This window comes from Ambystoma mexicanum, chromosome 10 (assembly GCF_040938575.1).
Source record: "Ambystoma mexicanum isolate Mex_15411 chromosome 10, UKY_AmexF1_1, whole genome shotgun sequence".
In the NCBI taxonomy this organism is placed as follows: Eukaryota; Metazoa; Chordata; class Amphibia; order Caudata; family Ambystomatidae; genus Ambystoma; species Ambystoma mexicanum.
The window spans coordinates 397,969,297-397,994,027 of record NC_090932.1 but is presented as its reverse complement, the minus strand read 5'-3'; the positions used below and the strand labels follow the sequence as shown (position 1 = coordinate 397,994,027).

The 24,731-nt window shown below is 44.4% G+C and overlaps 1 long non-coding RNA gene across 1 annotated transcript in view; it reads right to left on the bottom strand.

Moving 5' to 3' along the window:
* The window catches only part of LOC138491453 (uncharacterized), a 30,377-nt gene extending 7,642 nt beyond the window's left edge, over positions 1–22,735 (bottom strand). The window contains exon 1 of the long non-coding RNA XR_011276007.1: positions 21,453–22,735. This is a non-coding gene — a long non-coding RNA (uncharacterized lncRNA). The remainder of the gene's footprint in view (positions 1–21,452) is intronic.
* Positions 22,736–24,731: the final 1,996 nt, after the last annotated feature.

Sequence of the window (24,731 nt, the reverse complement as noted above, 5' to 3'; positions counted from 1 at the left end):
TACACTTTTTTTTTTACCAAGAACTGACAGTGGACATCAGTATGCATGCCCACTTCAATGATGTCTGCCTTCACAAAAGAAAAGCATCAGTATTAGGCTGCATGCTGGTCAAATCATGCATACACATGCAGAACACACACACTGTAGAGAAGTTCACCCTCTGGGTACTCATCACCCGTTTGCAACCAGTGCCTGCATGTCAAGGACCTAGATGTGGACAGTTGCATTGACCCTCTCCAGGACCCAAAGGTGAAGGGGTGACACCAGAGGGCAGACTGGACGGTGCACCTCCACAGTGGCACCTGTCTTGAGGACTGCCTTCACCTAGCACCGAAGTCCCAAGATGGCAGTTGAGGTGGTCACAGAGCCTGACAGGTGAGCCACAGGAGAACAGGCAATGGGGGAATGGCAGGTATTCCAATGCAGGCATGCACACACTACCACGCAGCAATATATGGTGAGGTTTGGAGGCAATCTAAGCCAGGAAGAGACAAGACATGTCACAAGGCAGACGGAAAAGGTGTCTCCCATGAATTCATGAGGCAGCAGTGTGAAGATCAGAGGAAGGACCCTAAGCACATAATTTATGCACTGCACACAGTGCGTATATACCGTGTGCTCCCATGTGTTTGTGGTGCCGGAGACATTTAGGGGTTGCAATGTGCATTTCCTGTCGTGGATGGAGACAGAGACATTTAGTGGGGGAAATAGTAGCATGATTCCTGTCGTGTGCAGAAACGGAGAATGGGGATGCAACGCGCAATTCCTGTCATGCACAGAGAAATACATTGTTAGGGATGCATGCAAAGTGAAATTTGCTAAGCAAGGTATTTTTAGGAGGTTGCCACATGGAGTTTGTGCCCAGATGTATGACTAGCTTGTCCTAACCACACCATGGGTAGGAGGTCTCCATGGAGAGGGAGAGGACATGAACGGGGAAGATGGCAGAAGAAGGGTCTACCTGCTACACCTGGTGGTGAGCTTACAGGTGCTCCTGCACCACCAAAGTTCACTAGGTACAAGAGTTGCCCGCCTGCAGAGCAGTAAGAGGCAGCACCCCAGAAAGAGGCACAGGTCAAGGAGAAGGGGCCAATAGGCAAGAATCTCTTTTCAGACGAGGAGCTACCAATCTCCACTTATTACATTGCTGAACTCCAGGTGCACCTGTATGTTTGGGGTGGCAATACCCTTCCTATGACCCAGCAGTGGAGGATGTGGCAGAAGGTTGCTGACCACATCAATGTCTGTGGGGTGGAGAGGCACAATGAAGGTCCACAAGAAGATGGGGACCTCATGCTACAGACCAAGGAGAAGCTCAGCTGCAACATGGCCTTTGCCCAGACCGCTAGAGGCAGATAACCACATGAAGAGGTCTCCAGTGGACTCATCAGCAGTGACCAATGGTTGCCGTCAGAGCCTTGGACACCTATGCAACCACATCAGGTGAGTGCCATGTGTGCATGTCATATGTGCTTCCATCTACGCATGATATGATGTCAAATATTGTGGTATAGTTGGCTGGGGTCATCTTCCCCATCCATGGGTACAGCAGTAAAGCTACCATGGTCCCTTCCATCTCATGTTCTGGAATACAGGAGGTGGATGTGCAGTTGACATTGGTCTCACAGTACACATCACTGTATACATAATTTCAAAGCTATTTCAATACACCTATGAGTGGCAATGGCATGCAAGGCACATCTCACTGGACATGCTCACAGTCCCATACATGTGGATAGTGCAGTGTGAACCCAAATCATGGAATCACACCGATAGCAGACTGGTCTGTGTTAGAACCAAGGTTGCAAGCAGCAACATTATATGAAGAAATCTGCAAAGAACAAAGTTTAAGGCGTATGTGATGAGTGACACAAATATAATTGAATATCCAAGGAGTGACTGAACTTTTGAAACTAACGTGGATACCATACAAAGTGGTCCGGCACCACGTGGGTGCTCATTCGAAAGGTCCCTGTTAGGTATCCAACTAGGAGTGGATAATTGTGAACTGTGATTACAAAGGCAAGTGTGAACGCGACGCAGGGATGTTGAGAAAAAGATAGGGGAAGGGAACACCTGCTTTCTGATGAGTGTAAAATAGTGAACTGGGAAATTGAAGTGGTCCGTAACGGTTCAAACCAAACCCTGTGCACATTTGAAAGTCTTCAATAGCAAAATTGTGAACTGTAATTGTGAAAAGGGTATCTGAGCCTGGAAGAGGGAGATCCGGGGTGAACCGTGAGTCACCCGCAAAAAGGTATTGCTGTGGCAAACGTAAACCCGACTGAGCGATGCCAACAAATTGAACTGAGTCTAGTCTGAGCCCAGCTGAGGGAGACTAGAATTATACAAGGCGTTCAGAGCACAAAGGAGGGGGATCTTGGTGAAGAGTGACTCATCTGACTAAAAAAAATCCTTTTTTTTGTTTTTGGTACTTCAGGCCCACTGAATAAAGAGACGTTTATAATACAAGAGACTTGGGCACCGACCTTCTGTTGGTAATGGAATTGTGTCCTTGTGCCAAAGAAGCTCAAGAGTGTACTGTGCTCGAGTGAACCACCTTGTCCCATGATAAAGATGTGGGAAAGGGAGGCCAACAAGCTGAACATCCTGATTTATCCTTTTGTGAACACTTGTGTCTTTTTAAAGAAACATTACCCCACACTATTTGTAATGCAGCTGTTAGGATTGCCAATAGTTTGTTAGTATAGGCCCTTTTATTTTGAAGAGACTCTACTAGGACTGCATTATTATTATTGTGATGGTTGTAGCTTGCTCCTATCTTAGATTAAAGTTTAGATAGGCGTTGTGCACATCCTTGATAAAGTTCAATAAACCCACATGAACTGTGGTCACTTGTGTCTGTCTTATTTTGATACCATGCCTTCCTTACACCACACACACCCTTAATCTCTTGCCAATACCACCTCTTCTTTATGCTCCCTGATGTCCATGAGCCCATGGAGGGGGTATGCATTTTTAATAGGATTTTTTTGTTTTACATTTATAGACTCGCCTCTGGGATAGACTATTTGTATTTATCTTTTCTGCTTGTTGCCCTCATCCAAGGTGGATCATTTTATTTGTTGTCCTCATCCAGGGTGGATTTAATTTGTACCCTGTCCAAGGTGGATCATTTTATTTTTGTCCTCATCCAGGGTGGATTTAATTTGTACCCTGTCCAAGGTGGAGCATTTTATTTTTTGTCCCTGTCCAGGGTGGACTCTATTTGATTTGTATGCACGTCCAAGGTGGAATGTTTTATGTTTTGCCCTCATCCACCGTGGTCTAAGTCATGTTTTCTACCTTATGTCATGGCTTTTGCTCTCTCGATGACATTTAGAGCTGAATGACTGGACATGCGTCCATTCTTAGTGGAATCAATTGACGTGGTGTTGTGGACTGTTTCAGCCTCCCCATACAGGTGGACATCCCATTTTACATTGATTTTCATATGTGCAGTCTGTAGGACTGACTCCTTTAGCTGGTCCAAGCAAATGTCCAATGTTGTTACAGGTAGTTTGCCTCATCCAGTGCCCAAACTCCCTGAAAGGAACCCCCGCACACTTAGCACCATAATTCCACGCTAGTGCCCATTCCGTCTTCTGAACAAAGACCCTACTTGCGCCAATGTGGTGCCCCAGTGTTAGTTTAGTTTATTATTTATATCGTGCAACGAGCCCTCAGGCATCTGGGCACTAGAGTTTAGGCAATGTTATAACATACAGAATTGTACAACAACAAGGCTGCTCATCGACCAAAGGTTACAGAGTAGGTCAATTTTGCATAACAAAACATATAAGTGCATAACAAAACATATAAGTGCATAACAAAGTTGTTTGTGGTTACAATCCCTAGACCCAGCCATACCAACCATTTATAGACCCATCACCACTGTCCCCTTCCTGGTAAAAAATCTTCGACAGAGTCGCCCACATCCATATTCAGGAGTACCTAGAAACTAACCAGCTGCTAGGTATACGTCAATCTGGCTTCAGACCTCAACACGGAACAGAAACCGCTCTGGTTGACCTCAAAAGCCAGATTGATGAAATGAAAGACAAAGGCAATGCTGCAATCCTACTTCTCTTAGACCTCTCAGCGGCTTTCGATTTAGTCGATCACGAAATCCTTTGCAGCCACCTATCTCTCGCAGCCCACTTCTCCTCCTCTGCCTCCTCATGGATAGAATCCTTCCTGGCGAATAGAACCATGCGAGTTTTCTCCACAACAGCAGCAGCGGACCCTATCCCCATCACATGCGGAGTCCCACAAGGCTCCTGTGTCTCCCCCACTTTGTATAATATATTTACAAAGCCGTTATTCGACAAACTGGACCGTCTGGGTGTCACCTACACTAACTATGCAGATGACACCCAGATCCTCCTCACCATCTCAGGCAATTACAATGCGGACGTCACCCGGATTAACAAAATCTTCTCCATCATTTAGGCATGGATGGCCACCCACGGCCTATGCCTGAATGATGAGAAGACGGAGCTTCTTCTGGTCGGCTCTCCTAATAGCCTGTCAAAACTCAGTCCTTGCTACAATAACATCATCATAGATGGTAATACCATCCCCATTGTTAAAAGCGTGAAAATCCTAGGCTTCCACCTTGATGCCAACACCAATCTCTCCAAACAAATCAACACGACCGCCTCAGCCACTGCCTACACGGGCAAGCTAATTAGAGCTAGCAGACCCTTCCTATCCTCCAACAGCTGCCTCACTCTTGCCAGAGCCCTCATCCAGTCCAAACTGGACTACTGCAATAGCCTGTACCTAGGAGCCAACCATTCCATAATCAACAAACTCCAGGTTCTCCAAAATAATGCTCTACGCGCAGCACTCAACATCCCAAGGCGAGAACACATTTCCACAACCAGGAAAGAGTGTAAATGGCTTTCCATACAGCAAAAAATTGACCTCAAAACCATTTGCCTCACTTACAAGGCCTTAAACCACCTAGCCCCACCGTATCTCACTAATACATTTGCTTGAAAATCCACCACCAGAACCACCAGATAATCCAATTCCTTATGCCTGTCAGTGCCTAGATTTGCCCTAAATAGAGCAGGAGGCGCTAGTTTCACAGTGCTTGCCTCCCAACTTTGGAACACCCCATCACTCAATATTAAAACTATTGAGTCCTTCCCGATCTTTAGGAAACATGTTATTGGCTGGTTACTGAACAAAGAATAACATTTACCTTCACTTTCTAATATTTTTAACTCCCTAAGGCCGCAACCATGCCTTTATTATATGTAAATTGTTCTACCATGTAATTTATGTAATCTGTTGTACTATGTAAATGCATACCTCATGCCTGTAACCGCTTCCTTAAGCGCCCTTCTACCTACGGGTCCGGAGCGCTATTCAAATAAATAAAACAAACAAACATCATGGACAGCAGTGCAGGTGGTTAGAGAAATTCAGTTAGCATTTTTTATCGAAGAGCCAGCTCTTTACTTTGGCTCTGAAGATACAGAAAGAAGGTTCAATTCTGATGGGTGGAGGGAGAGAGTTCCAGCATTTGGCGGCGAGCGCCGGGAAGCTGCCTCCTCCCGCTCTTTTAAGTTTGTACCTTGGAACATTGAGTCAATGCGAATATGGGCTTCTAGTGGGTCTATGTCATGATCTATGCTTCCAAAAGGTCAGGGTTTTCCCAACTCCCTTGGAAGCAGATCCATAACCCAGGTTCCGAGTGCCAACCAGTCCCAATTGGGACCTTTTGGACCCAGTCCTGGCGCCAGTGGCACCAGGCTCATAAATATGCCCAGTCCCAGCGCTGGAAGCGCCGGGCTCATAATGCTTGGGTGGACTTACCTGCAGCAGACCATGCTGCTTACTTGCCTGCCAGTTGAGCCTCTGATCCTCTTCTGTTTGGAACTACTTTTCCTGTTGGGTGGGGCAGGAGCCACTCCCTAGATTCAGAACACTGGAACTCTTCTGGAAAGCAGGAACTCTTTTCTTACCTAGGCGTGGCTGTGGAAGGAGACACCTAAGCACTACAGGAGGCTATTTAAACCACACCCGATGGATGAATCTTGCTTTGCGTTATTCTGCATCCTCTGCAGCAGAACGCTCATCGTGTCTTCTGCATCTGATCCTGGGCCTAAGGAAAAAGGCTTACCATCCTGAATCCAGTCTTCAGCAACACCTATAAAGACAAGAAAGAACAGGTTAGCATTACGGTCTTCAGTGACAGCTCTTCACTTACCTGGTCCATCGGCTGTCACCAACGCCTCGCGCTGCATTCCGGCATCTGAAAGACAAAGGCTTACCTACGCTTCGTGCGCTCCGGAGGTCTTCACACTGCATTCCGGCATCTGAAAGACAAAAGCTTACCAACTCTTCGCACGCTCCGGAGGCCTTCGGCGCTGCATCCCGCATCTGAAAGACAAAACAAGGTGCGTTTAAAGACATTGGGGAACTTTAATACTCACGTGCCATTACTCCTTTCCACATCTAACCCAGTGGGTATTCCGGCACCCTGCAGCCGCTCCGAACTTGTACCTGCAAAATAAAAAGACAGTTAGAGCGCATCGTGAAGCAGGCAACAAGCGCTTACTTACGTGCTTCCAGGCGCTTCTATTCATCTCACGGGCTCCATCTTCAACTCACTTCAGCCCGTCATCCGCCATCGCCGGAACCCTGCAAAACAAGAGACATCATTACTAAAGACTTTGAAGACATTAGAATTACTCGAAACTTACCGTTCGTGCAGTAAACGACGGACAGCAGTCCTCTGAAGTCAAGAGGCCTGCTCCCCTTATCCAGTGAAGAAACTGGTTACAGCACCCTGCCCCGAGGCAGATGGAGAGCACAGCGTTCACTTACCTAAGGTGAGAGCGTTAACCTTTGGGGTTCTACAGGAGAAGAGAAAGGGAAGAAGAGAGAGACATTCAATAACCCAGTTCCTTAATCCCATATTTTCTATCTGCAGACATCTTACCCTTCGAGTCAGACATACAGTGCACAGAGGTCCAGCCCAAAGAGCCAGCCGTGTCTTACACATCACCTTTGAAGATGCGGTATACGCCCAGTCAAGACCGGCTCCTTTACGGGAATCAGGTGAGCGTTACAGTCTAGCTGGTTGGTGTTTGGAGAATTTGTCCGATAGATACTTAGGGGCAGTGTTAGATAAGCATTTACGGGTGATGACTAGGGTGCAGAGCGAGATTCTGTCACGCACTGGGAGCCAGCAAGCATTATGTCTGAGACTGGCGATATGGCTGGTTCTAGGGATGGTTAGCGCTGACCTTTCAGCGTTATTTTGTAAGACTTGGAGTCTTTTAAGTTTCCGTTCGGAGGTGCCTATGAAGAGGGCGCTGCAATAATCTATCTTAGATAGTACTAAGGCTCTGGCAAGCGTGATGCAACTGTTAGGTGACAGGAATGCTTTGCAGGCATTGATCAGTTTATTGGTATAGACAGTAGTTGATGCAGTGGCACTCACATGTTTCTTGAGTGAGAGGGTGAATCTAGGTATACTACCAAAGTGTTGAATTCCTTAGCCACTTTAATGTAATTTCCATCGATATCAGATGTCGAGTATTGGGGTTCGAGTTTGTTTATCCTTATGTGTGAACCAACAATCAAGAACTATGTCTTCTCATCGTTGAGGCACAGGCTATGGGCTGCCATTAATGCCTGGATTTCAAGGTAGATTTCATTGATCCGTTTAGCAATGACTTCATAACATTCAGTCAGCATGATGAGAACCTGGGTGTCATTAGCGTAGTTCATGCATGTAACACCCATGTTATCAAGACGGTCGAAGAAGAGCTTTGTAAAGATGTTATAAAGCGTTGGTGAGATGCACAAGCCTTGCGGCATGCCGCAATGAATGGGGATTGGGTCAACGGAGGCTGACAGAGCGAAGACCCTAGTATTTCTATTGCATAGGAATGATTGGACCCAATTTGATGAGTCACTGCAGAAGGCAACAGCTGTGGTCAAGTAATCTGTGAGGATATTGTGATCGACGAGATCGAATGGTACAGAAAGGTCTAGGAGCAGGAGGATGGCCTGGTTGCCTTTGTCCTTGGCCTTGTCCATTGGATTTTAAGGTCAAGAAGGGCCCTTTCAGTGCTGTGTTTTGGCCTGAAGCCAGATTGTCAGAGCACAAGCAAGTTATTATTCTCCAGATGTTGTTGGATTTGGAGGTAAGCCACTCTGTCTAATATTTTTAGGAGAACGGGGACATTGGTAATAGGCTGGTAATTATTCAGAATATTACGGTCTAAGTTTTTTTTTTTAGAAGGGTCATGGCCCATGCCTCTTTTAGATTGTTAGGGACTGAGCTGGACTTGAATGAGGAGTTGATCAGGGTGTCAATGCTTGGTGCCAAGTACTCGGCACCTTCCTGAATGATAGTGGTGGGACAAAGATCCCCTTGGCATCTGAATGGTTTTAGGCCTCGGACGATGTTTTCAACTTCAGTGGGTGAGACTGGTGAGAAGGAAAATGGAGGACAGGAGGGGGCATGATGGTCTGGTGACTGGCTAGAGTTGGAATTGCTGTCCAGGCTATTCTTCTTATCTTTTCATTTAGATTGGAGCATTTACATTTTGTCGGCAAGGGATTTCTTTCTGTATTTTTGTGCACCAGTCTGCATCCTTCATGCATCCGTCGATGGGAGGGATTGGGGACTCCAATTCCCTTAAGATGCTGAAGAGCTCCTTGGATCCAGATTTGGCATTGAGAATTCTATTGTTATAAGTCTCTTTTTTGGTATTGAGAATGGCAGATTTGTATGTAGCTGCTGCTGAAGTGAACAGCGCTTTGTTCAGAGAGGTGGGCGATTCTCTGCAAGTAGATTCGGAAAGTCTTTTGACATTTCGAAAGGTTTTTAGTTCACTTATGAAACATTTGTTGAGATGGGCTGTTGGTTTGGCTGTTTTTAGTTTGATAGGGGCAATGATTTTTAAGGCTATAGCCCTCATTACAACCCACGCGTTAAGGGGTTAACGGCACCGTAAAAGGTGGCGGCGCCGTTAAACCCTTAACGCCTGATTACGAGGTCCCTTTGCGGGTGGCACTTTAACGCCTGCTTTTAGCAGGCGTTAAAAAACCAACACGCAAAGGGACCTAGAAGCTAATTACGGCATCGTAATTCACGGTGCCGTAATTAGCGCCTTCCCCAGTCCCATTGAGCCCTAAGGGGCAAAAATGGGAACGGGGAAGGGCCATGGCGGCATGGGGAATTACCGCCCCGCCAACCTCGGAATGGGGCGGTAATTCCCCATTCCGCCATGGCGGAGTCGCTAAGTTACCGGCATGGACCATGGTGCTACTAGCTGGGTACTGGCCACAATAGGCAAGGACAAAACAACACAACAAATTAAAACTAGGCAGAGATCAGCAGTATGTGCATGGTCAAGGTAGCGAGGCAGATTTCAAACTGCACAATTTACAGAACTTGGCAATTATCAGCAGTATGTACAAAGACAAAAAGCGGCGAGGAGCTCCATTGGGCAGTGTCAATACAGCAGAGACAGTGCATTGTGGTACGTCTGTGGGCAGATAGCCATAGTTAGCAAAAAACAACAATGCGATATAGGGTAAGTCATACACATGGGCTGCAAAGTGGATAGAGTATAGATGTAGCACACAGAAACAGTACTGTAGGCGTGTGGAAGACGCAGAAGCAGTTGGCATGTAGGTTATCGGTGCGCAGGCAGAATAATGGCTGTTGCATAGGGTAGGCAGGCCAGTATTTCTGGCTGGAGAACTAGCAAAGCTGAAGCTAATGGGTAGCGACTTAACAACGCTCTAACCTGTAAAGTTACAGAGTTACCAGCTGAGTTCAGCGTTATTGTGGGGTGAGAGCTCATTATGTGGCAGGTGTGATGTGACTGGTCATGGTAGTGAAATTGCTGTACATGTATGATAGGCACAGTATGCTAGGGGATTTAATTTGTGTGCTAAGTAGTTCAACAGTTGTGACGCTTACCGCACACGGTTCTGTTCTGGATGATTATCACATTAACAGAGATAGTTCAAAAATAGCAGCAGGTGGTTTTGTGGTGTAGTTCGTTCTGCCCGTTCAGTCCGGACAGGGACGAACAGGTGAGGCCTTGGTCTAAGGGCCTTTGTCATGCAGGGTCGGCTTTCGCCTGCGGTCTCTTGCTATAGGATTAGACTGCTCTCCTACGCTGGTTGCTAGGCAACTGAAGTAAGCAAAAAAGAGGATACTGGGGGAAAAGAAATGATAACGTCTTCAGGTTCCTCACAGTGTGCAACCAGAAACCCAAAGCGCATGCATAGCTGGCCAAGGAGACATGTGATTTGGTGATGTTTGGGTGATGGTCACTGTCACTGAAGATGTGAGTTGACCTACATGTCTGTGGGTGTGCAGGTCTCTTTGGCCAGCTATGCATGCGCGTTGGGTTTCTGGTTGCACACTGTGAGGAACCTGAAGACGTTCTCACTTCCTTTCCCACAGTATCCTCTTCTTGGATGGCCAGGGAAATGATATCACTCGTGGAACCCAACACTGGGGTTAGAAATGTGAGGGAGGATCACCTGGGTGGAAGAGACTTGGCAACTGTGGAGAGGACATCTAAGGTGAGATATAGTATCCCACATTTTTCTTTCACCGCAAACCATCCATCCCTCATTCTTTCAGTGACTCCCTCAAGTATTCCCCAAATTGCACAAGAATGGTACAGGGACGAAGAAGAGGACACCTGGACCAGCACATCCTCATTTTGTGAAAACAAACATTTATCAGACCCAGCCGAGTACTGCAATGAGGAGGAGGTCAACAGGACAAAAACACAACTACCACTTTGATGGCGAGAGATCTAGTCCTTTTTGGTGTGAAAATGGAGGCAGTATGAGAGCAGTCAGCTCTGGAAAAATGCCCAGTGACTGCTGGAGGCAGGCAGACCTCTCTGGTGTGGTGGCATGGCAGGAGAAGCGCTTGGGATGCATGGAAAAGTGCAGACCCTATGCAGCGGGAAGCAAAGGTTCCAGGACGCTGAATGCCTGTGGCAAGCCGTAAGAAGGAGGCCAGCGGGACCAAGGGAAATGGTTGTGTGAGTCCTGCTTCAATGAAGAAGCACTGCTGGGTCTGCAGGAGCCACACAAGGACGGCTTGGAGAATATGTGAGGGACCGCACTGATAGACAGAAGTCTATGGCGGCAGAGGACTTTGCAAGGAGCTATAAGACCGACTGTTGAGTGCAACCAGGAAAGGGGAACACCGTCTGCCAGGTGGTGATCAGAATAACGCTATAATTTTGAGAGAGGACAGTTCCTAATTCCATAAAAGAGGCATCTGTTTGCAGGATGAACTCTTTCGAGAAATCAGCTGCCTTAAAAATGGGGCTCTGACAAAGAGTTTCTTTCAATCTGGTATAACAATGTTGATCTTCCTCATTCCACTTGAGCCTTTGGTGCTCAGCATTTTTCAGTTTATCCATAAGTTTTTCAGTCTTGCTTGAAAAATGTGGGATGAATTAGCGATAATAACCGATTAAACCTAAAAATTTCTCCAAGGTCTTTCTTTTTTCATAGTGTGGTGGAGTTAAGTACAGACGTAACTTTTTTCTGTTGGGGTTTTACAGAACCATTACACACAAAGAACCCTAAATATCTGACTGCTGACTGAGCCAACTTCTATTTTTTGAAATTTGCTGTTACGCCTGCCTTTCTCAATGTTCTAATGACTGTGTAGAGATGATAAACATGCTCTTCCCATGTTTTACTATATATTACAATATTGCCTGTATAGGCCACAGAAAAATCAGAGTGTGGTTGTAATATCTTGTTTATCAACTGTGGCAATGTAGCAGGGGCCCCATATAGCCTTAACAGCAGGACTTTAAACTGAAACAGACCTATGGGTGATGCAAATGCAGTTTCTCTTTGTCAGGCACATGTAACGCAACCTGCCAAAAGCCTTTCGTAAGGTCTATGGTAGAAAAATAGACAGCATTAAATAGCCAGTCAATCAACTCATTCATTCAAGGCATTGGGTGTGCATCAAAAGCAGAGATGGAGTTAACATTTCGAAAGTCAATACAAAACCTCCAGCTCCTTTCAGTTTTGCACTAAAACAATGGGGGAAGACCAGTAGCTAGTAGATGGTTTAATAATATTAGCCTCAAGCATTTGATTGACTTCCTGGATGATGGTTGCCTTTCTACATTGCGGTAATCTATATGGTTTTAAATGTACCACTCTGCCTTCAGCAATGCAGGTATGATAGTAGATATCCTTCACTCTCCCTTATTCCACTCTAAATACATCAGGAAATTGGAGTATGAGGTCATACAGCTCTTGCTTTTGGTTTGTACTGAGTTTGGGAGGAATCAGGACTTTGTTATTAGAGCCTTCAGGCAACAGACAGGATAGAATAGTGGCAGTAGACTCCATGGGATATTCCTTCCATTGTTTTAATAAATTAACATGATACATCTGGGTTTTTATTCAGTGATCAGGTTGGGAACACTTGTAGTTACAAGGGCCCATGTGTTCTAATAATTCATATGCTCCATGCCACTTGGATATTCCTTTATTTTCAGATATTGGCAACAATACCAAGATCTTTTGGGCTATTGAAAATGATCTCACGGTAACTTTTTGTCATATGCAGTTTTCTGCTGTTCCTGGGCCAGAGCCTTGGCCATTTGGCACTTTTCCTCTATGCACCTGCATGTCCGAATGCCACAAGGACTAGTAGGACCGTGACTGCATATTTACTGTTTTTGCCATTGCACCTTACAAGTGCTCAATAAAACAATGAAAATAAAACAAACTGTAAATTAAAAGGAAAAAAAAATTGTCAAGAGCCAATGGTGCATAAGAAAGTGTAACAAGTGCATGGTGGTTAGGCAAGGCACAATAGTGTCGGGAGAATGTGACACACATTACTAAGGCAAGCCGCACTGCTGAGAAGAAGCAGTGAACTGGGGTTAAATGGAAAAAGCAAGTAGGGTTACCAGATGCGTGATCTGTAATAGGTGGACCGTGTGGTCTGACAACTGCACCTAGACCGGGTCCCCCTGAATGGAATTCCACTGAAAATACTTATAATGAAGCTTGTGTTGTGCAAAGACTTTGAAGTCAATTATTCTTTTGAAAGCTGGAAGATTTGTACTCTTGGGGAAAGGAACCCCTGTGGTTGATTAACTACTTTGAACTTGAGGAAGGGGGTCTGATTACAAGCCACAGAGCAAGAAGAGGCTCTGAACTTTACTTTGAACACTATTCATTTTTGATGCTGATATCCCTACACATTATATGCAGTTAGTTGTGAGGGCAAGTATATGTTTTTAGACACAGACAGATGTTTTTACTTTGGACTTCTTAACACAGACTATCCTTAGTTCTATTTAGGTAGGGAAATACCAGTTTAGCATAGGGGAAGTTAGGCATTAATCCACACTGCCTTTTGAGTTTAATGCAACTTTGCTATAGAACCAGAACCTGTTGTCTGTGTCTGAATCATTATGCCTTCGCAAATGGTGTCAGGAGTGGGTTGTGGCTACACTGATACAAGCTGGGGAACTCTAAAGTTTGAGAAACTAATTCCCAGCACATCAGACCCTTTGGTAACCTCAATTTACAGCAGTATTGAGATCTTGCCCCCAGGTGAAAGAAGACTAATGTCCTCTGATTTGGTTTTGATTCCACACCCAAATACCTACATCACATTAGCTCCCAAATCAGGACTAGCTTGAAAGTTCTGGATTGATGACCTAGCAAGGATTATAGATCCAGACTTCAGGGTTGACATCAAAGTGTTGTTTCAGAATCAAGGAATGGATCCCTTTCAAATCCACAAATGGGATACCATTGTACAAGGGGTTCTCAACAGCGCAGTGTTCCTTTGGGTAAAGGAAGAGGCTGGGAAGGAGTTGACCAATTAAGCTACCTGAGGCTTCAGGGAGGCTGATAAGACACCTGATACCCCTCCTGACCGTTAGCCCAGAAGAGTCAAGGCAGAGGAAACAGAAACCCTTCCCGACATAGCCTTTGCCCAAAGGAATGATCCATTGTTGGGTGAAGCCATTTTGCAAATTGTACCCAAGCAAGAGGGCCGTGAGAGAGGAGGACCATTTTTCTTTTTGAAACATGGATTTTTATACTGGGAAGACACCTCTTCAGAAGGGATAGTAAAAACCCAGTTAGTCACCCCTAAAAATCATAAGGGAGTGGTCCTGTAAATAGCCCATTCCCATCTGACAGCAGGGGACCTCGGACAGACAAAAAAATCAAGTCCAAATTCTGAATACCATTTACTGGCCTGGAATTCATGCTGATAATAAAATCTTTGTTCAGTCTTGTGCTATCTGCCAGAAAACCAGTACACATATACCACCACCAGTCCCCTCACAGTCACTTCCAGTCATTGAAGTCCCATTCTCAAGAATTGGCATGGACATTGTGGCTCCCTTGGAAACATCAAAGTTAGGGAACAAGTACATCTTGATGATAGTTGATTATGCCACCCGGTATCCAGAGGCCTTTCTGCTTAGAACTAATTTGATACAACAGATATTGAATGGGAAACATTATAAAATGTAAATTGGCTTAAAGTTCACAAATCCTTGATGTCCTGGGTGTTAGTCCTAGCAGTGCACAGTGGTGGCGCGTGTTATCGTTGCTTAGCTCACCATAACTGGCAACTTTCTGAGGTTTTTTGGTTTTACCTCTAACTTTAACGTCCCTGTAACAACGTTTTTTCCATTGAATTCCATAGGTATTTATTAGTGCAATTTAACCATAACGTCCCGTTAACTATGTTTTTTCATTGAATATCTATATGTACTTGTTTTGGTGCTTGTTTCTATATGTGCTTTGTTATAAATGTGGTTCAGGTGATCATTAGCATCTTCACACTTAGATAGAACTGGGAACATTAGCCTGTGTCGCATCTGGATGGAATTGTGAATGTTAGCATGTCCACACTTAGATAGAACTGGGAACATTAGCCTGTGTCGCATCTGGATGGAATTGTGAATGTTAGCATGTCCACACTTAGAACTGTGAATACTAGCATGTCCACACTTAGATAGAACCGCGAACATTAGCCTACGTCGTGTCTGAATAGATTTGTGAAGTTAGCATGTCTGCACTTAGATAGAACCATCAATACTCGCATGTCCACACTTGGATGGAATTGTGAACACTGGCCTGCGTCACATCTGGATGGAATTGTGAATGTTAGCATGTCATTAGCAGATGCACTGGCCACTAGAGTTTAAATGGAGGATAAGGGGAGCTAACAGAGAGCATGTTAGAGGCGGGGACTAGAGGAGTATGGAACCTGTATGCCAGTCAGACCCAGATCAGGACAGAGCCGCAACAGGGGAGACTACGCTTCAATTCAGGATAGAGACGCAAACTAACCAACCCTACTAACAATTTCCCTTTCTGCATACACCTCTCAAACTCCAAACCAAACACAACCAAAACCTACAGAACAACAAACCGCACAAACTTCACTACATTGCAACAAAACAAAAACACACATAGCCTTGCACAACAGTACACGACGACTACCGGCCGCAAACACCCCAGGCGCAGCCAACGGACCCACCGGGCTGAGGCCGCCAACAGCACATCACTGCTCTCTTGCACTTTTCCTGCTTCCTCCCGCTAACTCAACCTCCCCTCCTCTTTCAGAACCGCCAGAGCGCCAAGGGACCACTACGGTGGTGATAGTGTGCGGTACAAATGTCCTTTAACATTAACATTAACATTTAACATTGTTATAGTAGTTAGTTTGATTTAAACATTGTGGCTTTCTTGCTTCAACCATTTCCAGTGATGATGCCCTATCTTCTGGTGTGACTTGTGATGCATTTGCTTGAGGCTGTTGTGAATCCGTTTAGGTAAATCCATGCATTTTTGTTGTTGAAGTTTAAATAAGGTCGTTTAACAAAGTATTATTGCTAAAATGTGGATAGGGGTTAATTGACTAACACAACTTGCGGTTGTAATCTCTAAAATGTTTTAGATGTTACCTATTTGACAAACTTTCTAACTGCATTACTAATATTACTATCATAGCTGCAGTATAACATACAGTAATAACTAACACTGCTGCCTTGTTCCCTCTTTTCTTTGATGTGTCACTACTCCTTATATTGCAAATTCTTACTTGGGTGGTAATGATTTTGCTGGGTTTCTTCAGAAGCTTTCAGTTTGATTGGTGTTGATTTTCTTTGGGTACTTCGTGATTACTGAACAGAAAATAGTAAGGGACAGATTAATGGAATTTTTAACGTGGTGCAAAGTGACATTGCACTGGTGCAAATTGGCTTTGTGCTGCCAACAAGCACCCTAATTCACATTCTGGTGCAAAGTGTATGTTTGCAGTGCAAAGTGACGTTGCACTGACTTTGCATTTAATTTGCGCTGATGCAAAGTCTCTTTGCACTGCAAAAATGCACGTTGCACCACTTTGTGAATCGGGGTGCTTGTCGGCGGTGCAAAGTCACTTGTCACTGCGCTATACAAATTCCATGAACCAGGCCCTAAATGATACATGAGTTATACTGCAATTAATTTGAACATCTATTGTTTTATGCAGTTTGTGATTTGAGTTAATTGGGTGATTTACTCCACGTGACACATCAATGTGATATTGCTGATATGTTGTGAATAGAGTTTGATGTTCAGGCTGGTGTGGTCCTCATGGGAGCATCCTGTCTACTTGGTGACTCCACTAAAGAAGGTGTTATTTGAAATCAAAGTTTCTGTTGGTCACATTTTGGGGATGTCTTTTTTCATTAAAATTATGGCTCTGCATTGGTTTATTACTAAACAAATGTTTTCTATCGTCCCCAGAAGACCATTCACGGACATTATGGATTTCCCTTCTAACATTATATGCCTCTTGTTGTAATTGTAATTGTTTATTCATTTATAATGCGCGCTGAGCACGTGGGCACCTGGGCGCAGATCAAGTTACATAGTTACAAGGTTACATATGACAGGAGTACAATATAGAGTAATAAATACAGAAAAATATACAGTATGCATATATAAACAGATATATACAGGTGAGAGTGGCAACAAGCTGCAAATTTACAATAGATTTTCTGTTTGGGTGAGGGATACAGAGAGACGTGCCAGAGAGCAGAACAGATGGTCAACAGTCTAGGGAGTGCAGCCACTTCTTGATGTTAGTCTTAAAGCAATGGAAGGGGGATATGTCTCTTAGTGAGTCTTTGATAGAGTTCCAGAATTGCGCTGCAAGGACTGGGAAGCTGGCACCTCCTGTTTTTTTTAGCTTGAACTTGGGTATTCTCAGACTGTTGGATTGAGCTTTTCTGATGGGACGAGTTGAGGTGTGTTTGGTAAATCTGTCCATAAGGTATAGGAGAGCCTTGTTGGACAGGCATCTATGAGTGAGGTTGAGTAATTTGAGCTTGAGTCTGTCGTTGATGGAGAGCCAATTGGTCTCACGTCTCATGTGAGAGATGTGGTGGGATTTGGGTATGCCCACAGAGGCTCTAAGGGCATTATTCTGGATTGTCTGTAGTTTAGTGGTGTTGCGTTTGCTTGTGCCTAGGTATAAGGCATTGCAGTAGTCCACTTTGGAAAGGTTTAAGGCTCTTGCCATTGTAATACAGCTTTCTGTGGATAGCAATGGTTTAAATGCATAAATCAGTTTGCATGTATAGCTGGTGGCAGTCGCCGTGGCATTCATTTGTTTGTTGAAGTTGAGGGCCAGATCTAGGTAGAAGCCCAGGGTCTTGACCTCATTAGACACTTTGATCTTAATTCCATCAATGAGGATGGAATTATTCATGGTGGATAATTTAGAGATTTTTTTGGGGACCCAACGATTAAGAGCTCTGTTTTTTCATCGTTGAGACTTAGGCCGTGTGTGGCCATCCATGTTTGAACAATTAGATGCATTTTGTTGCTCATGGTTGTGTCTTTGTCATAGTCGCCTAGGATTGGGATGAGAATCTGGGTGTCGTCAGCATAATTGGTGTATGAGACACCCAGATTGTCAAGTATGTCAAATAGGGGGTTTGTAAAGATCTCATATAAGGTTGGAGAGATGCAGGAGCCTTGTGGTACTTTGAATGTGATGGGTACTGGGTGTGCTGCGGAGGTGAGTGAGAAGACTTGCATGGACCTGTTGTCCAAGAATAAGCTTATCCAGGTGGTGGCTTCCTTAGACAAGTGGGCAGCTATTTTGAGGTGATTGCACAGGACCTTGTGGTTGACGAGGTCAAACGCGACGGACAGGTCTAACAGGAGAAGGATGGAGGCTTCACCTTTGTCTTTCCTATCATCTAATTGATTCTTCAGGTCAATGAGGGCTGTCTCGGTCCCATGTCTAGGTCTGAAACCAGATTGGCGTGTGCCCAGTAGGTTGTAGATCTCCAGATAGGCTTGAATCTGGATGTAGGCAGCTTTGTCGAGGATTTTGAGAAGAAAGGGCATGGTTGTGATTGGCCTATCATTAGAGGGAGTATTCGGGTCTAAGATAGGCTTTTTTAGTAAGGGTAATACCCAGGCATCTTTGAGATTGGTGGGCACTGAGCAGGATCTGAAGAAGGTGTTGATAAAAGTGAAAATAAACGGGGCTAGGTTTTTTGCTGCTTCTTTAATAATGGGTGCTGGGCATGTGTCTCCAAGGCATTTGGATGGCTTTAGGGAGGACATTATTTTCTCTGCTTCGGTGGTTGAGATGGATTTGAATTTTAATTGGTGACTGGGTTTGATTTGCTTGGAGTAGGTTTCTTGGATGATGGCATCTTGCATTTTTAATGCAATCTTATGTAGGGTGGTTTCTTTGACATTGATGTTTTCTTGGAGCAAGGTTATTTTATTTCAGAGGGCGTTTTGGATGTCTGTACACCAGGATTTGTTTTTGATGCATGTGTCTCTGGGAGAGACCGGGGTTTGCAATTCCCTAAGGATTGTGAAGATTTCTCTGGTATTTGAGCTGGCTTTTTCTATTCTACCATTGAAGTTGTCTTTTTTAGCATGGATGATTTCCTTTTTATACTTGGTGGCCAGTGAAGTGAGAAGGAGCTTGTTCTGAGCTGTTGGGTTGTTTTTCCATCTGTTCTCAGCAAGTCCCTTTTCAATGCGTAAGGCTTTTAGACTGGGGGTGAACCACGTGTTTAGGTGGGCTATGGGTTTCTCTTTTCTAAGTTTAAGTGGTGCAATGGTGCTGATAGCTAAGTTAATGGTGTTATTTTATAGGTCGACAAGATCTGTGGGATTGGAGGGTAGGTTCTCAAGGTTAGTGATGGGTTGGATCATGGGCTGGAAGCTGAGGACTTTGATGTTTTTTCTCTTTCCAGTTAGGGCCGCAGGGGCCATGGGTTTGGTTGAGTTAGTTTGAGGACTGTCTTGGATGGAGAATGAGATTAGGTTGTTATCTGTCCATACGCAAGGTTCAGAGTTCGTTATGGAGGACAGACAGTTGATGTCTGTGATCCAATCCAGGGTGCAACCTTTTCAATGGGTGAGCCCATTATTCCTGAGGGTGAGAACTGCTTCTGTGATGGCATTAGATAGAATGGTGGCATTTGTGCCGTTCGGATCACTCAGACCTAGATAGAAGTCTCCGAGTAGGATAGTTTGGGAGCTGGGTTTGGTGTTGGTATTGAGGAGGGTCGTTATGTCTTCTTCGAAAGTTCCTAGTGAGCCTGGGTGGCGGTATACCAAGTGCATGGACACTGTATGGGATGCAGATAGCTGTAATTTGACTGATAGCAGTTTGGTGGAATTAGAGGGGGTAGATTCCATTTCTCTCATGTCGAGACTGGATTTGCAAATGAATGCTAAGCCTCCTCCTTTAGAGTTTTCTCAATCTTTTCTGATAATGGTGAAGTTGTCACAGATAGCTAAGGAGAGGGCAGGGCCAGCTGCTTTGTGAAGCCAAGTCTCTGTGACGGCAAGGAAGTCGAGCTGGTTAGTTGTTAAGATGTCGGCAATTTCGGTGACATCGGCTACGAGAGATCTAGCATTGATGAGAGCACCGCTGATTTTGGGTGTTTCCATGGTCATTTTTTGGTGGGTTTATTTTGAGTGGTTGAAGGGTTGGCCAGTTTCTGAGTGGGTTTAGAGCTGTGGTTAGTGGTGCATAGATTCTGCTTGGAGGCTACTAGGTTGGAGAGTCTGGAGCCTAGTCTGTGATTTCTCCAGTTGGTAGAGCACGGTTGATTGGGCTTAGGCTTGCTTGTGAAGCAAAGGATCCATTGAGCTGGTGATACAGTCTCACATATGTGTTGAGTGTTATTACTGATGGGGTATGTTGTCTGCAGTGTGGGAGAGATGGGTGGTAAGAAGTGGTTGGGCCTGATCAGGTCCGATGGTGGTAGTGATTTTCCCATGGATAGGAATCTGTGAGCTTTGTTTGTGAGGGTCATAGTGGTGGTTGTAGTGTCAGGGGGTGGCGAGTTTCAAAGATGTTAATTTGGGTGTAGGGTGAGTGTCGGTTTTAGTTAAGAGATTTATCATTAGGATGTTAATAATTTTGGCTAGTACAGGATTCATGGTTTCTAAGAAAGGCACTGTGGACTGCTTGTAGGTTTCTTAGAGCAGGCACAGTGGGCTAGTTGCTAGATATAACTTTCCAGTATGGGGCGCAATGATAAGGCATAATGATGAGGCAGAATGATACGGCACAATCATGAGGCACAATGATAGGCGCAGTGATAAGGCACATAGATAAGGTGCAATCATGAGGCACAGTGATAGGCACAGTGATAAGTAACAATGATAAGGCGCAATCATGAGGCACAGAGATAAAGCGCATTCATAAGGCACAATCATGAGGCACAGTGGTAAGGCACAGAGATAAGGCGCAATTATAAGTCACAATGTTATGATATGATAGGTTATTTATAACACGCTTAATACCCAGACGTTTCTAAGCGCGGACCCGGGGATCGAACCTATTTAACTCTGTGTCGTCTTGTTTCCAAGGCGAGCACGTTGCCGCTGATCTATCCTCCCTGTTAAGGCACAATCATGAGGCACAGTGGCAGGCACAGAGATATGGCTCAATGGTAAGGTGCAATCATGAGGCACAGAGATAAGGCGCAATCATAAGTCACAATCATAAGTCACAATCATAAGGCACAATGATACGGTACTTGTGTCTGGATATGGTTTGCCAGTATGAGGCACAAGATAAGGTTCTGTGTGCTAAAATAAAGTATTTCAGAGTAGGGCACAATGATAAGGCTAAGTAAATGTCAAAATGTTACTATGGAGATGAGAGGCCCATGGGGCTGAGCGCCGTTGCTGGGGGCAGGCGGTGTGGGCTGAGGGTTGTCAGCATTGAGGGTGCACATGGGCAGGTATGCCCGACTTTAGAGCAGGCATTACATGCATATTTACAACAGACATGTATAATGTGCAGGCATGGGACAGGGTGTAGACAGTCGGGATTGTGTCGTGCTGAGGTGGCAGGCAGTGGATTTGTGAGCGCTGCAGTATTATTGACTTACGGTTTGCCGACGGGTCGAGTCTGTGATGCAAAGTTCAGCTTGCTGGGACAGTGATAGCGCTGAGCTGAAGAGCAGCAGTGACTGTAGGAAAGATTGTTGAAAGCCCCTTTGCACCCTGTGGAGAACAGGGGCAAACAGGGCCTTTGCAGGCCTTCTGCTATGGCCGGTGTTTCCGCCTGCCAGCAAAACTTGAGAGTTAATAAGATCTTATGTTGCTACGCAACGGGGAAAAGCCAGCCTCATCCTGGTGCAGCGTCGTGCCCCACATCTTGGTATCAGGCCGGAAATAATGGACGTCCGCAAATCTTCACTCACTGGAGCTAATTCTGCAAAATGTTGAAGAACACGCTTCTCGGATCAGTCAGGTTGCTCGGATTGAGGTCAGCATCACCCTGATGCAGAGCAGCTCGGCGATCTCAGTGAGCAGCGGCGATCTCGTGGCAGATGGCACGCAGTCGTGGTAATGGCAGTGAAGGCTTCCTGGATAGGGCGTTGGGGGCTCCTGCGCTCTCCACCTCGAGGATGCTGGGCTACTGTTGTTGTTTTTGATGTTTGATTTTTTTCTTTACTCGCCTAATAATAGCAATTGGTTCTTCCTACTAAAATGTCTTGCATTCCCTTTATATTCCTTTTCTTAACTATTCCCTGAATTGTATTATTTTTCCCAGAAGCCATAAGTGCAAGACGCATTAATTAGGATGCACTGCTAATTGTCTGGTGATGATGATGAAGACTGTATTTTGTAACTGTTTCTACTCTTGTGACACTTTTCGTTTTTTCGCCATTACCTCCACTTTAGCACTTGCACGATCTGTAAAATGAATGACATGTATTTAGTGTTTCTGTTGATGCGTGGAAACTAAACTACGGCTGTTCTTATTGTGAATCATTTCAAAATGGGTTTGGTAGGTGTGCTGGGTGTTCCTCCAGGGTATCCTGGCACAAGGTTCTTTTAAATTTAATTTTAACTGACACCCGTTTTTTGACGGGTGTTTTTAGGAAGTTTTTACATATAAAACGAATCGGAATTTGTTGTAATTTATTTTTGGGGGTGTTGCGCCCCCCTCCAAGTACCCATCCTCTCCCTATGTTTTGTTATTCCCGACCCCCCCCAACCCTTTTTATGCCCTTTCCCAACCTCCCCACCCACACAAAAAAAAATATTCAATGCGATTTTTCGGCAAAACATCTTCGAAAAAACGGGTGTCAATGAAAGGAAGTCATACATCTGACATCTATACTTGTCTGTACAAATGATAATAATTTCCATTAAATAAAGTTGTAGGTCGATTATTTTTTGCCGTGTAGTGTGATTGGATTGCCGTAGGTATGTTTTATGTGTTTTCATGTTATATTCACGTTCCTTGTTCCTGTTTGGTATGACTCGTTTATTTGCATTAAGCAAACACAGGGTGATTTTGTAGTGCTGCTTAGGGGCTTGCATCATGAGCGTCCTGCCCTACAGACATACATCAATTTACACATCCATGCATTGATGTGCTACCTTGGCATGTGTAGCTACGTGTATATGTTTGTTCAGTGTGGGACGAGGTCACATAACTATTTCTTGTGACCATGTGACATGTGTTGTGTGTGTTCTGTGGTCACTGTGACATCACACGTATTTGATTTTAGTAGCACATGCCTGGTGTGCATTTACTGGCCTGTCACACACATGGGCGTGTTAATGGGTGTTTAGGAGCAATGTGAGGTAATTGGAATGCACGTTTATTCTGATATTTTGTTTACTGTGTTATTCCTTTCATTTACGCATATGGCTGATTTCTTTGGTTGTGGGTTGTCTCGTCTGTCTGTGTCCGTGGGGAGAGGGTGCTGGAAGTAAGCATATTCGTTTATAATGTGATTGCTTGTGTATGTGTTGTGAATGTTTTCCTCCACAATGGGAGTCTCGCACGTTTCTGTCACCTTAGTTTTCTGTTTCTCCATTCACGCTGTAATGGGACTGAGGTGGTAGGGGGCGTGTGCACGTAGGAGAGCATGGGGTTGGCTTGAAAGAGACGTCATCAATGCACGTGTCATAGTTTTCCGCAAGTGTTTGTTGCTGAACACGTAGGCAGATGTTAGCGTGTCTGGGTGTGGGCGACACAGCAAGGCAGCAAGTGCATATAATGGTATTGTGATGTAATGAGTTGTGTCATAGGCATAGCTGGGCTTGGCTAAAATTAATGGGTAGGCATATACAGGTAGAAAGTGTGCCTGGGATTCTGCGGTCTGATGATAATCCCTGGCTGATGTAGGCATGTGTAATTGTAAAGAACACGATGCGCAACATCTAGTTCTGGGGAGTTTCCATGCGCTGCAAATCAGGTGTGCACAATATCTATTTATTAAACAAAATTCTTTTTGTGAACCTGGGATATGCTAATTTACCATAATTGATTCCCTACAGATCCCTCCCAGACCCTCTTTAGGGAAAAGAAACACCTGCGGTTGCACAGAAGGTCTATTTAAAATAAAGAAACATCAAACCAATTTAAAGTATAAACAAATTGTACATTGTTTGTATTCTTTATGGAATCTCAATGCCAATGATTACTACAATGATCCATGATCTATATGATTAATAGAATTGTCAGAGCTGAATAGCAATATGCAACTTGAATGCAGACCTTTAAAAGCACACACATCAGCGTGGGTACATGCGGTTTATCCTGAGAGCATATTCACCACATATTGTAAAGTGAATGATGATTCAGGAAAAGGCTTTCATTTTCTAGAACACACAATGAAATCAAAATGTACCTGCCCATCTAAATTCCTCTACTTCTCATCTATTGAAAATACACAACTCCCCCTTACACAATAGACAGTAGTCTTTCAAAAAGCACTCAAGAAAACTGAATTCAAAGAAAGACTACTTAAAATTTCTGATTAAATTGCTGTTTAGCATGTATGTTTTCTAGGTTTCCTTCATTGTTATTTATATTGCATGCATGTGTAAAAATGCACATTTGTCATTTTGAATCAGCAACTTAAAGTTGAAAAATGGTTGGCAGTTAAAAACCCTTGCATTTTCCTTCAGTGGTTCAGAGCTAGTAACAGGACCCTGCTCAGATATATAGTCAATGTCAAATCTGAATGTTTTTGGATTGCTTTGTGTGTTTGAAAACTAGGCTATTTCCCTCTATCTAGGAAAGTCAAATCTGAGTGGTTTTGCATGGTTTTTGTGTTTGATAATTGTGCTTCCCTCCTCTATCCCTCTATCAAGGATCTCTTCCCTCTATCCAGAACTTTCACTTCTAGATGTCTTGACTTTAT